The following is an 11428-nucleotide window of genomic DNA, read 5'->3' as shown; positions in this document are numbered from 1 at the left end:
AATGCAGACCAAATTATACTATTTTTACTTTTTTTTTCTTTCTTGGCATTTTCCCCTTTAGTGTTGATTTTTTTTTTCAATACATGACTAATATGGAAATATGTTTAAAATAATTGTATATCCATAACCTAAAAAAACTTTATATTCTTTCCCATAACTAACATATTGTTCTGAATGTGTTAGACACCTAATAAATGTTTCTTGACATGTCATAGTCCTCATCATTATCATTATCATCATCATCATCATTGTCATCATCATTTGTAATTTAGGAATAATTATGATCCTATCTGACTGGCCATGAGAATAAAATAATGTAATCTATATGAAAGTAAACTATGATATTTTTAGCTATATAATAACAATGAATTAGTATATGTTACTGTCAGACAACTAGCATTTATTAAGTACATACTACATTGTAGATATTGTGTTAAGTAGAGATACAAATAATGAAAAAAGACAATCCCTGCACTTTAGGTGCTTATAGTCTAAAGGGGGAGACAACAGACAATAACTATGGACAAAAAAGTTATAAAGAAGATGTATCTGAAATATGAAAAAGTCATTTGAATTAAGAAATTAGAAAAAAAAAACTTCCTATGGAAAGAGAGTTTTTGGCTGAGATTTAAACCCAAGGAAACTAGGAAACAGATATAAGGAGGAAGGAAGTGCCAAGAACGGAAAAAAGCCAATGAAAATGCATGGAGTCAGGAGATGAAGGAAGGGCTTTGCTCAAGAAACAGGAGGTCAATGTCACTGGGATCAAAGAATGTATGAGATGAGATGAAAAGATACTAGAAACATGGATGAAGTGAAGTTATGAATAGCTTTTTAAGAAAAAGGATTTTATATTTGATCCTAGAAATAATAGGAAACCACTAAAATTGATTAAATAGGGGGAATAGTGATATAGTCACACTTGCAACTTTGGAAACATCAATTTGATTGGAATAGGGAGAGACTTGAGGCAGGAAGGGCAACCAGGTAGCCTACGCAATAAAGTAAGAGTGAGATAATAAGGGCCTGGAATAGAGTGGTGGCAATATTAGAACAGAGAAAGGGATATATGAGAGGAATATTATGAATGTAGAAGCCTGTTTTTGAAGTTGATTGAAAGTGAGGGACAAGAGAGTGAGGAGTTATGAATGACATCTATATTGTGAGTTTGAATGACTGGGAGGCTAATGGTACTCTCCACAACAATAGACAATAATTGTAGGTAACAATCATCAGAGACTATAGAAGTAAGGGAGGTATGTCATTAATTATTTGGAGTAGGGATAGACCAAGAGGTGAGGAAAAGTAAAAATGGTGGAGAGTTGCAGGGAGAGCCTGAGAAGAGTTTCTTCAACAGGTAGGGATTTAATAGAGCAGTTTGCTGGCCTTATTCACTGGCATTTCAGTTCTGGCCTCTTGAGCTGTCTGCTTTTGAAAATGCCACAGTTTCACATTCCAGGCTCAGTAGGGCACTAACCTTTTCCAAAAGGAACACGTTCTAATGTTCAACATTTGCCTTTCCAATAGACTGATCAGTCTGGTTCTCATGATGCCAGGGCAAATTATGATTTTTGACAGTAATCCTAAATCCCTCCCCATGGCTCAGACTTCCTATAAGCCACATGCCTACCTCTTTTGTCACTGACTTTTCCACCCTGAGACCTCTGTGGACTAGCCTCTGGGGAGGCATCTCTCTTTTGACACTTCTCTTTCAGTGAGCCATGAAGACATTCAAATTCACTCATAAAATGTTAGAGCTGGAAGAAACTTTAAAATGTTAGTTGTTACAATTAGAAGTGGCTTGAAAAGAGAGAATGTCAAAGCTGGTCAAACCTGAGAACAGGATATTAAAGCTGAGAGAGATCACATTTTAAAGAATAGTAGAATATATAATGTCATGAGACATTATATTATTATATGTTATATTATTTTATATGTTAGCTTATTATTTGTCTTACACTTATAAAATCAAAGTTGGGAGGATCCTTAAAGAAAAATCTACTAATTGAATCATAGGATGTAGAGCTCAAAAGGGCATTGGAAATAGCATTTTATAGAAAAAGAAACTGAGGCCCAGAGAGATAAAATCATATCACATGGTAAAATAGCATAGGCCTGTAATTAAAACCTTCATTTCTTGATTGCCGGCTCCTTTCTCCTCCACACATCCCTGTGACATATGGTTTGCAGATCTGGAGCAAAAATCAGACCAAAATACCATAAAAAGTAAATGAAATCCAAAAAGAAATATAGGGTAAGTTTAAGCAAAAATGTGATCTGGATAGATTTTAAGTCAGATGGAAAAAAAAAAAAAAAATCAATCAGATTGAATCTAACCAGAATTTCCTGTGTGGGGGAAGGGAGGGTAGAAGGACAAAACAGGAGAGGCAGTTGTCAAGTTGTCCCGATTGTTCAATTTTAACCTTGTCCACTAACATTACTATGTCCCAGTCCTATTCTATCCTGACTACTAGTATTGGTAGCCAAGAAATGTGATAAAAATCAGAGGAAGGTCTCAAGCATATAAAGTGGACATTTTATGAAAGGTTTATTATGGAAAGACATGGACAAGAAACCCTATATAACTTCCCCCTTTCTACCATACATCCAGTGTCATCAGTTTTCTGATTCTTCCTCAAACAAGACACTCCATCTCTTAAGTTTGGGGACTTTCACCGGCTGTCCTCCATTCCTAGAATTCTCATTTTTTCCCTGGTTTCCCTGGCTTCTTTCAAGGCTCAGCTAAAAGGCCACCTACTACAAGAAGTCTTTCCTGATTCTTCATAATTCTGATGTCTTTCCCTGTTGATTATTCCCAATTTATTTTATATATGGTTTATCTAAACATATCTGTTTGCATATAGTTTCTCTGCTTTAGACTGTGAGCTCCTGGAAAGCAAGAGCTATCTTTTGCATTTCTTTGCATGCCCAGTATTTAGCATAATATCTGGCACATAGCTGTCATTTAACAAATGCTTACTGACTGATCAGGATGGGAAGACATGAATAGATTGTGATCTGCACTAAAAGAGAGAATATACACACTTAAGGGAGTATACATGTACTGAAGCAATGAAGAGACTTTAAAACAACCAAATCTTTTGACCAGTTCCCATTCCACCCCAATTCTCCCTCTCTTTTTCTACTGCTAGCTTCTAGTACTTCCTCCAAAAAAGTAACTTGGATTTATTTTGTATATACATGCATACACACACACACACACACACACACATAGATACATGCATACCTATATATTTATTATATACATATACACACGTATATATATATATATATATTTTACACAATAGAATGTTAGGATGTTCATTCTCTGAGGACATTTATAGTTTCTTTTCTGTTTGCTTTACCTTTCTGTTCATAGTAGCTAACATGTGACAGGTGCTTAACAAATGATTTTTGATTGACTTATTGGTCATAAGTGATTGAAGTCATGGTTCCTAAAGATTTAGGCAAGTGGCAAGGAATGGAATGAATAATATGAATAAAGATAAGGATTTACTAGGAGTTTAAAGTGACATGTTTGGCAGAAATAGAATGTTCTTATCCCCAAATTACAAAATCACAGAATCTAAGAACTTAAAGGAACCTCAGAGGTCATCAAAATCAACCTATACTTGAAAAGGAACCTTCTCTACAATATCCCTAAATAAAATAATCTTTGGCTTGAAGATCTCCAGTGAGAATAAACCCACTGTTTCCTTCCCATTCCACTTTTGGACAGTAAAGATTGTTAGGGGTTTTATTCATAGGGAAGAGAGAGAGATGGACACAGAGACAGAGAGATATAGTCAAGGATAACTTGAAGGTTATAGCTTGCCAGTGTCCAGCCCTCTCCCCCTCCCTGTCCTATTCTAATTTCACATAGTTATATGATTTTGAATATGCCTTTGCCTTGCATTTTAAGCTTCAACTGTCCTGTCTCTGTCCATCGCCTACCCTGTCATTAGGGGACTTATGTAAAAGGGAATGAGCTTCTCCATTATCAATGAGGAAATTGCAGGTTTAGATGCTCAGGTGTCAACCTCTGAGAATTCTGCTTCCCTGTTCTCTCCTCTCTCCTCCACCTCCTTCATAATAAAATGACCCCTTGGACCCTCCTTCCCTGGTTCCAGGATGAATTTCAAGGTACTCTATGCTGGCTGCAGGAAAGGTCAAAAAAGTTTTTGCAGGGGAGAGGGGAGGAGATGGTTGACAGATGGAAGAACAAGGGCAACAGTGCATTGGGACTTTAGTGGTTGCAGCAATCATGTAGAAGCCCCTAAAGGGCCTGCCAAGCAAAAGACAAGGACAACCAAGGGGAGTCAGCCAGGAGGAGGAGAAGGGTGGGATGATGGGCAGGGCATTGTCTGTCACCACCCTAGCCTGCTGAATAGCTCTATACAACTTGTAATTACCAGCTGACGCCCAGCCTTTGGGAAAATTTTAAGTAGCAAGAATGTACTGAATCAGGCCACTATTTTGGGTTACTTAAAATCTGGAGGAAGAGTATGCTTTCCACAACAGTCAGAATAATAAGATTTAAAACTAAGTGGGATCTTAGAGATCATCTACCATACCACAGATCATTTCCCACACCTCACTCTACCATCTTATAAATTAGGAAAATGAATCCCAGAAAGTGTAAAACAATTGCCATAGTCATGACTGTAAAAGTGAGATGAATAAGAGATAGGGCAAATGACGTTACCATATCATCTACTGTTTTATGGCCTTTTTTAGTCCATTAATGCCATACCTACACATATCTAGGCATTTCCTCTAAGGCTACCACAATGGATCAAGGATCCACAATGTTTTCAGTATTAAAAGAGGCCAAAATATTGGCAAAGAAACTCATTGAGGAAGGCTTGTATTTTGAATTATTCCTCTGGTAATGGGGATTAAACATCTCTGCTCTTCCATTTCCCTCATTTTAAAGATTATATTAGTCCAGAATATTTCCATGGAATTAGCTTGGTTTCATTTAAGGACCATATATGCTTGTCCCACTATCTGTTACTATGACCTGAGTTCTCATTCTTTTCCTTTGCCCTAGCTAGAATATTCTTACTGCATCTCAAAAAAAAAAAAAAAAAAAAAAATACTATAAGATTCCTTATCTCAGCAACTGTACTTGAGGCTTTCTCCCCAGGTGGGAAGCTCTGCCTAAGTTACCAACCTATCAAAATCCTTCTTTTCCTTCAATTATCAATCAATATGTCCAGACTTATTTTTTTTATGACTCCTTGTTTCAACACTTTTGACATTTTCATCAAAAGAGACCAATCCCCAAATCTATTTCTTATCACCTTTGTCTGGCCTGTTTCTAAGTCCTTAGAAAAGAATAGACTCTCCCCCTTTCCTTTCTCCCCACACTTTTTTCTGCATATTGAAATATTACCTATACTTCAAGGCCTAGTTATACCAGCTCCTTCATGGAGTCTTTCCCAAGTTCTCTGTCAGAAAGTAACTTTCAATTCCCCATATATGTTACCATTCTGCTTTTCATTATTCTTGTTTTTGTATATATCATTCCCACCCCCCCATACCCCTTCACCCTAGTCTTGAAGATAGATCAGCAACTTGAATACAAAGATTTTGTGTTTTTTTTTCTTCACATCTTATCTAAGCTTTACATTATCCAGCATATGGATTTTGCAAGTAGGAGGTTGTTAAGGAAAATTTTATCAAATTGAATTGAAATGAGTTTGAATAAACTGAGTTAATTTTAATGCATTGAGTTCTGTTATATTAATTTCATGTGCATTGAATTTGATTCAACTGACTTGAATTTGTTAAAATTTAATCAATTGATCCAAAAGCATTAGTAAGTACATACTAAGTACCAGTCATTGTGCTAAATGTGGAAGATACAGAGATGACAATGGAATCTTTATTTTTCTCAAAGTTTATATTTATTTTATACACACAAATATATGTATATATATATATATATATACTTATCTCTGTGAATATTATTACCTTTCCTAAAATAATGAAAACTAGAGAGTAAAAGAACTTTTATTTTATCTTTGTATCTTTGGCACCCAGGACAGTGACTTGTACATACTAGGTACTTATTAAATGATTTTAGTTTGCTTAAATTCAAGTCAGGTTCATCCAATTCAAAATACATGAAATTAATACAACAAAACCCACTCTGTTAAATTTAAATCAGCTCATTTAAACTCATTTCAATTCAATTTATCAATTTTTAATAACAGTTTTTTTTATTTTCAAAATATATGCAAAGATAGTTTTCAACATTCACCCTTGCAAAACTTTGTTCCAAATTCTTCTCCCTCCCTTCCTTCACCACCTCCCCTAAACAGCAAGTAATCCAATATATATTAAACATGTTCAATTCTTCGATACATATTTCCACATTTAAATATACACAAGATCAAAAAGGAGAAGGCAGCTAGGTGGTGCAATGGATAGAACACCAGCCCTGAAGTCAGGAGGACCAGAGTTCAAATATACCTCAGACACTTAACACTTCCCAGCTGTGTGACCCTGGGGGAATCACTTAACCCCAATTGCCTCAGCAAAACAAACAAACAAAACAAACAAACAAACAAAACAAAATCAAAAAGGGAAAAAAATGAGAAAGAAAAAATAAGCAAGCAAACAACAAAAAATTGCAAATACTATGTTGTGATCTACATTCAATCCCCATAGTCCTCTCTCTAGATGCAGATGGCTCTCTCCATCACAAGTCTATTGGAATTGCCCTGAATCATCTCCTTGTTGAAAAGAGCCAAATATAGCAAGGTGATTATCACACAATCTTGCTGTTGCTGTGTACAATGTTGTTCTGGTTCACTTAGCATTAGTTCATATAAATCTCTCCAAATCCTTTCTGAAATCATCTTGCTGATAGTTTCCCATAGAACAATAATATTTCGTAACATTCATACACCATAATTTATTCAGCCATTCCCTAACTGATGGAAGTCCATTCAGTTTCCAGTTTTTTGCCACTACAAAAGGGGCTGCTACAAACATTTTTCTATATGTGGATCCTTTTCCCTTTTTGTATGATCTCTTTGGGATATAGGCCCAGTACAGATACTACTGGATTCAAGAGTATGCACAGTTTGATGGCCTTTTGAGCATAGTTCCAAACTGATCTCTAGAATGGCTGCATCAGTCCACAACTCAACCAATAATGTCCAGTTTTCACACATTCCCTCTAACATTTATCATTATTTTCTCCTGTCATCTAGAAAATTGAGAGATGTATAGTGGTACCTTACAGTTGTCTTAATTTACATTTCTCTAGTCAATAGTGATTTTAGAGCATTTTTTTATATGACTAGAAATGGTTTTAATTTCTTCATATGAAAATTGTACATCAATTTTTTTTAAATTAATTATATACTACATGTAAGTTCAGGTACTGCATTATGTAGGGTATAAATAAATATTATTTAAATATTTAATATTTCAATCATTAAATAAATAAGATAAATATAATATTTATGTCATAAATATTATAAATAAAATAGATAAATAAAAAGAAAAACAACAAAAAAATCTTTGTAATCAAGAAGATGATTATCTTCAAGAAAGAGAGGGATAAGACAGACAAGATAAAAATGCAAAGCAGATATGAACAACGCACACATGAAATCATATGTAAAGTTAAAATTTCCATGAAGGAGCCAGCATTTGAACTGGGTCTTGAAGAATGGATAATTTTAATATGCAGAAATAGGGAAAATCTATTCTAAAGAATTAGAAATAGACTTGACAAAACTGGCAAGGAGTAGGTTTGGGAAATTAATAATAATGGCCCCTTTATATAATAAGTGTGTATGTTTATAAAATACACCCACAAATACAAAGTACAGAGGCATAAAAAGTAAATCTGTGATGCCAGTGTTATAGGGAACTCCCACATAAGGAAATTTCTCCAGAACAAGTCTGCAACAGGGGCTTAGATAATAAAGTCATTAGCCCAGACCAGGCTGATGTTAAAGTCAACTAAGTGGTAAAAGCAAGACCTAATTCCAGCTCTTTGTCATTGTAAGGCCAATTTTTTTCTCTACCACTCCATACTTTAATAAAATAGGAAATAATAAAAAAAGGAAATAAAAAATGAATTTGAAGGAAAATACTTAACACTTGCTGGAAAAAAAAAAAAAAAGCCTATGTAAGGAGGAGTAACTTGAAAAGAACTGTTAAGGATGCTGGGTAAACGAGAATATCTCTCTGGTTTGGGGAACAGACAGAAATGGGAGGTGGAAAGTCAGGAATTTAGTAATTAAGCCAATTTGACTGGATGGTAGTAAAGCATGATAAATTTAGCCTTGAATTTCATTCATTTGAATTAAATTGAGTTGTATTGATTCAAATGGATTTGAATAGAATTGAACTCATAGATATGACCTGAATCAAACTGAATATTTCTTTGGGCTGGAGAACAAAGGAGGTGAGAAGTCTGTTTCTTCCCAAGCTGTTGTGGACAGATTGTTTTGTTTGTGAGCCACTTTTGAAATGTTAGCCTTATTAACAATAGTGTCAAATGGCCTCATCTCAAAGGCCTCTCTGTGGCACCTGGCCCATGGAGTCTTAATGTTAATTGGACAGATTGTCTCCAGTTTTGAAGCACAAACCGTGATTAATGAAACAACATTAAAAAAGTTGTCACAAAGTTATTTCTTCAACTTTCTTTGAATGTAGATAGAGAAATCACAAGGCCCTGTGGTTCATTGCCCTAATTCTTACATACGGAGATTGGCAAGCTGAAGTCTTCAGGGAAGGTCTGAGATTCTTTTTAAAAAATCATAGAAATGATCCTATTCTTCCCCACCCTCAACCTCTCTTTCCCAATCTATTTATAAAGGGAAAAAAATACAAAGCAGAGAAAGATAAAATGACTTCTTAAAAATCACAAAGCTGATCATCAGACCAGTTAGGGCTAGAATTAAATTTTTCTGTTCTCAGTAATATGGGTTTTTTTTTGTTTGTTTTGTTTTGCTTTTACCATATTACAACATACATAAGAGACTTGGGGAGAGGTTATTCTATTGTTTTGGAGCTTGAGGACTGTCAGAAGATACAAATGTAATCTTTGTCTTCAGTGCCCCCTTGAAGCCTGGCACTGTGGTATAGTGGATTTGGAGTAAGAGAGCCTGGGTTCAGATCCTGATTTTGTCATTTCCTACTGAAGATTTCTTAGCCTTAATTTCCTCAGCCATAAACTGAAGGACTAAGTTCATTTGGATGACCCTGATCTCTCTGTTCTGAGAACTACCAGCAAGAAGGTATCATAGAATTCAACATAGAAAGGGCAAAAAATATTCCCTCTCAACCTCCTAAATTCACTATCTTCAACTATCCTTCTAATTATTATCAAATTTGTCACAATTCCTAGTTATGATTCTTCCTGAGTAAGAGGCAGGAACAAAGTGTGCCTTTTTCCGTGGCCTATCATTTATGATAAATGGTATCATAGGTCCATTTTGGCCAACTCCATAGAATAAAGTGAAAAGCCCTAATTTTAATAGTCATTAAGAAAAGAATATTCAAATGAACTAACAATTATCATTTTGAACCCTTCAAAGAGAAATATGAAAGAAATTCCCAATTATAACATATCTCACAAGTGGTCATCCAGCCTTTACTGGAAGACCTCCAAAGAGGTGCAGGACAGAGCATCATTTCTCCATTTTGGATAGTTCTAATGGTCAAGAAGTTGTTCCTAAAATAGAGTCTAAATTTTTCTTTCTTTAGAATTTCTATTCATTGCTTCTAGTTCAGACCTTTGGGTCTATACTGATTAAGTCTAATCCCTTCTTCAAATAACAGCCCTCCAAATTCTTGATGACAATTATCATATTTCCCTGTGAATCATTTCCCTCCCCCACATTATGAAAACACTCAATTTCTTGTACTTCTACTTCTATGACATAGACTCAGTGTCTTTTGCCATTTTGGTTATCCTGCCCTGGACACTGTCCAGCTCCTTATTGTCCTTCTTAATTCAGAAAGCCCAGATATGGATAAAATATTTCAAATGACATATGATAAGAACAAAAAAGTAACCCAATGATTCAGAGAAAGGACAATTTGGAACAGAAATAAGTCCTTGAAAATGCTAGTTAATGGAAGATATTTATATGCATATAATTAGCATGTAATTTTCCTTCAACTCAAAAAATGAAACAATATTGATATGACTGGCTGCTGGCTACTAGACAAAATATTCCCTGAGACCCTCATCTCTTCTCCCAAGCTCAGTGCCAGCATCAGATGCTACAACTGCATGCCTCAGATAATATGGTCAGTGTTGGAATCAAAGGATTTTCTGTAATGGGTGCATGGTGACCTGGGCTGCATTTAACTCAGGCAGAGTAGACATTGTGGCCATCAAGACCCCTTCATTGACTTTAACTACATGGCTTATATGTTTTAATATTATTCCACCCATGACAACTTTTAAGGGCTTTATAAAGGCTGAGAATGGAAAGTTGGTGATCAACTGAAAAGCCATTTACCATTTCTCAGTAGCAGAATCCTATCATTATTAAAAGGAGAGAACCTGGAGCTGAGTTGTTTAGAGTCCACTGTTGTCTTTACCACCACAAAAAAGCCCGGCGCTCACTTGAAACTTGGAGCCAAGTGGGTCATTATCTTTGCCCTTCTGCTGATGCTCCAACATTTGTGATGGAAGTGAACCCTACAAAAATTCCCTTAAAAGTGTCAGTAATACTCCCTGTTACACAGATTGCTTGGCCCTCTTAGTTAAGATTATTCATGACAATTTTGACATTGTGGAAGGATTCATGATCACACCCCATGCCATTACTGCTACTCAACAAAGAGTAGATTGTCCCTCTGTCAAGCTGAAGCATAATGGACATAATGCTATCAAAATATTACCCCTGCTTCCAATGGTGCTACTAAGGCTATAGGCAATCATACCTGAGCTGAATGGCAGGGTCTTCTGTGTTCCTACTCCCAGTGTGTCCATTGGGTATCTGACCTACCACCTGAAAAAATCCACCAAACATTATGATATCAAGAAAATAGTGAAGCAAATATTAGAGAGAATCTTGAATAGCATCTTGGGCTACACAGAGAAACAGGTTGCATCCTGCCACTTTAATAGTAGTACATATTCTTCTACCTTTGATGTTGGTGCTTAGTATTGCCTTCAATGACCATTTTGTCAAGCTCATTTCTTGACAATGAGTACTATTATAGCAACTATGCAACTGAATTCATGATCTAAATGATATCCATGGAATAAAGTGAAAGGTCAAGGATCTTCATTTCGAGCCAAAAAAGGAATGCCATCATTGAAGAGCCGATATCCCTAATCTATATCCCTCAATATAGGATTTTATACCTTGTTCACACTCTTGCCCCAAAGCACCCTTGTAATAAGGAGAAAGGCATAAAGTTTTATATTATGTACCAT

General features: G+C 35.5%; 1 pseudogene; it reads left to right on the top strand.

The window, feature by feature from the left end:
• The first annotated feature begins 10284 nt into the window (after positions 1 to 10284).
• On the top strand, positions 10285 to 11153 carry LOC100926873 (annotated as a pseudogene).
• The last annotated feature ends 275 nt before the right edge of the window (positions 11154 to 11428 follow it).

This window comes from Sarcophilus harrisii, chromosome 2, assembly GCF_902635505.1.
Source record: "Sarcophilus harrisii chromosome 2, mSarHar1.11, whole genome shotgun sequence".
In the NCBI taxonomy this organism is placed as follows: Eukaryota; Metazoa; Chordata; class Mammalia; order Dasyuromorphia; family Dasyuridae; genus Sarcophilus; species Sarcophilus harrisii.
This window is presented reverse-complemented; position numbering and strand designations above follow the sequence as displayed.